This window comes from Elephantulus edwardii, unplaced genomic scaffold, assembly GCF_000299155.1.
Source record: "Elephantulus edwardii isolate Elephantulus edwardi_28Jun2011 unplaced genomic scaffold, EleEdw1.0 scaffold00009, whole genome shotgun sequence".
NCBI lineage: Eukaryota > Metazoa > Chordata > Mammalia > Macroscelidea > Macroscelididae > Elephantulus > Elephantulus edwardii.
In genome coordinates this window covers 12,579,532-12,582,978 of record NW_006399759.1, presented here as the reverse complement: position 1 = coordinate 12,582,978, position 3,447 = coordinate 12,579,532, and the positions used below count along the sequence as shown (strand labels likewise).

Genomic DNA, 3,447 nt, shown 5'->3' with positions numbered 1-3,447 from the left:
ACTCCCTTGCCTTTCTGTGGCTCTTGTCTGTGACACTGTCTACTGAAGTGGCCCAGCTTTCCACAGTGGAAGCAATTCCGACCTCCTTTATTACCTTTGGGTGGCACTGTATGTGAGTAAGACTTCCTTTTCCTGACACAGGCCCTAAACTGGCAGCAATAGCTGCCCCAATAATTTTGGCCATTCTCCAGAGGACTTTTGAAAGAAGGATCTGTTGATCTACTTCTGAAAAATAAGCCATAAAAAACCTCCATGTTGGTGTTGTCATTGTTAGATGCCATCATGTCAGCTATTACTCATAGAAACCCTATATGCAAGAGATCTGAGCCTTGCCTTATTCTGTACCAACTTCGTGATCCCTGCCATGCTTAAATCCATTGTGGTAGTCACCGCATCAATCCATCTTGTGTAGGGCCTTTCTCCCTTTCATTAACTCTGCCTTTCTCAGCTTGATGTCTCCCTCCAAGGACTGATTTCTCCAGAAAACATGTCTAAAATACATGAGATGAAATTTCCTCATTCTTACCTTGAAGAAACACACTGGCCATTTTTCCTTCAAGACAGATTTGTTTATTCTTTTGGCAGTCCATATGATAGTCAATACTCTTCTTCACCACCACAATCCAAAAATACCAATTCTTCTTCTGTCATCATTATTTATTGTTATTTTTAGATACATAAGGAGCAATTGAAAATATTATGGCCTGGATCAGTTACAACTTGGTCTTTAAACTAACATAATTGCTCTTTAGCACTTGGAGAGGCCCTTGACAGCAGATTCTCTGAACCAATATGTGTTATGATGTTTTGACTGCTGCTAAAGTAAATATTGATTGTGCGTAAGTAAAATGAAATTGTTGACAATTTTAGTATTTTCTCCATCTATCATTAGTGTGCTGTCTATTAGTCTAGTGGTAAAGATTTTTATTTTCTTAATGTTGGCATGTAACACATATTGAAAGCTGTAGTCTTGGATCTTCTACAGCAAATGTTTCAAATCCTCTTCACTTTCTGCAAGCAAGATTGTGTTATCTGTATAAAACAGGTTGTTGATAAGTCTTCTTCCACGCCTGATGCCATATTCCTCTTCATTAAATTTTGCTTCCTGAATGATTTGCCCAGCATACAGATTGAATAGGTATGGAGAAAGGATACAACCGTGACACACACCTTTATTGATTTTAAACCATGCAGTGTTCCCTTGTCCTTGTTGGGCAACTAATTCTTGTACAACTGCTAATGTATCAGAAAGAACTGGTTGACACAGAATCACACAAAAAGTAGAATATGATCAAGAACCAATAGTACTAAAGGAAGAAATCCAAACTTCACTGATAGAAATGGCAAAAAAAAAATAAGATGCAACCCTGCACATGCTCACCAGTGTCTGTCAACAAATATGGGAGACTGCTATCTGACCAACTGACTGGCAGAGATCCATATTTGTTCCTATTACCAAGAAAGGTGATCTAACATAATATCAAAATTACTTAACAATATCATTAATAATCCATGCAAGTAAAATCTTGCTGAAAATTATTTTAAAATGGATGGAAAATTTCATCGATAAAGGAGTACTAGAATTTAAGCTGTATTCGGAAGAAGCATGACATTAAAGATATAGTTACTGATATCATCTGGATTTTTGCTGACAGCAGGGCTTGTGAAAAAAGATTTTGATTTGTATATTATTGATTATGAAAAGACATTTAACAGTGTGAATCATTAAAAATATGACTAATAATAAGAAGAATGGGAAATCAATGTGGGGTAAAGATCTATACTGACAGGCATCAATTCCTCATGAGTTGAATGAAGTTGACTTAAGAGGAATTGGCTGTTTTCATTTTTGGGTTTCTTTTGGGTTTTTTCCAGTCAAGGTAACTCTTGTGAAATAGTCTGTAGAGAGATGTCCTGCTAAAATAAAGGCTATGCTTTTCTGGAAGTTCAAATCCAGCAGTGGTTCCTCAGAAAAAAATTGGAAAACCTCTTATTATGCCTCAGAAGCCCTTTAGAGGGTTTCTGTAAGTCAGAACTAACTTGACAGCAGTGAGTATGTATAATTGATAGGGTTCCACTGAATGCAGTGGAATACTATGCAGCACACAGGAGCAATGATTTTATAAATTACTACCTGACATGTGAGGAACTGGAGAGCATTATGCTAAGTGAACTAACTCAGTCCCATAAAGACAAATACTGTATAAGACCATTATTGTAGAATGAGTGTGAGGATCCAAGGAGGGGAGGGGGCAGGCTTAATCATAGGGTCACACAATTTGATGGGTGGAGGAAGGGATGGGTAAAGGAAAGGGGAAAGATCTAGTGTGAAAAACAATGTAGATGAACTTTGTAAGTAAACCAGCATAATTTTTTTAAAAAAAGAACAGAAATTGTGTGTTTACACATACATTCACATGTGTTGTTTATTGCCTTTGGACTGGTTCCCACTAATAGCAAACAGAGCAAGGGAATACTGCATAGTTCAAAACCAAGAAAAGTGTGTGTTAGGGTTACATCCATATATGTTCAATCTGTATGCTTAAGAGATCATTAAAGAAACTGGACGTTATGAAGAAAGCCTGTGTCATCTGGATTAGTGGAAGATACATCAATAGCCTATGTTATGCAGGTGACAGGATGCCTTCCTAAAAATGAGGAGGACTTGAAGAATTTGCTACAGAAGATCAAGGACTATAGCCTTTATTATGGATTGAATCTCAACATCATATATATGTGTGTGTGTGTATATATATACACACACACACACACACACACACACATACTGTTGGAGGGTGTTTGTATGTAAGTGTGTGTGTGTTTGCATATATATATGCAAACTATATGCAATCGAAGGAGATATATATATATATATCTCCTTAGATTGTTGTTGTTACGTGCCTTTGAGTCAAGGACAACTCATAGTGACACTATGAACAAAAGATCTGAACCCTGTTGTATCCTGCATTATTCTCACTCTTCCTGACACACAAGAGCCCATTGTAGCAAAAGAGTGGGTCTTTTTATCCTCCACCCTTTTCAACATTACATACTTCTCCAAGGAGTAGTACTTCCTAGCAAACATATCCAGAGTATGTGAGGCAAAGCCTTATCATTCTTGCCTCCAAAGAGCACTCCTACTGCACCCTCTCCAAGACATATCTGTTCTTTCTGTTGGTTGTCCATGGGATGTTCACTGCTTTTCTCCAACATCATAGCTCAAAGGCATCAATTATTTTCTGCCATCCTTATTCATTGTCCAGGTCTTAGCTAGTAATTGGAAAGACTATGGTTTGAATCAGATGCATTTAGTCTTCAAACTGAGATCACTACTTCTCAATAATTTGCAGATTTTTTCCAGTGCAATGCATCTTCTTATTTCCTGACTGCTTGTACTAAGGGTGTTAATTGTGGATCCAAGCAAAGTGAAGCTGTGGAGAGTTTCAA

At 37.4% G+C, this 3,447-nt stretch overlaps 1 pseudogene; it reads right to left on the bottom strand.

The window, feature by feature from the left end:
- Positions 1-548, bottom strand: part of LOC102874242 — a 6,439-nt pseudogene extending 5,891 nt beyond the window's left edge.
- Between the last annotated feature and the right edge of the window lie 2,899 nt (positions 549-3,447).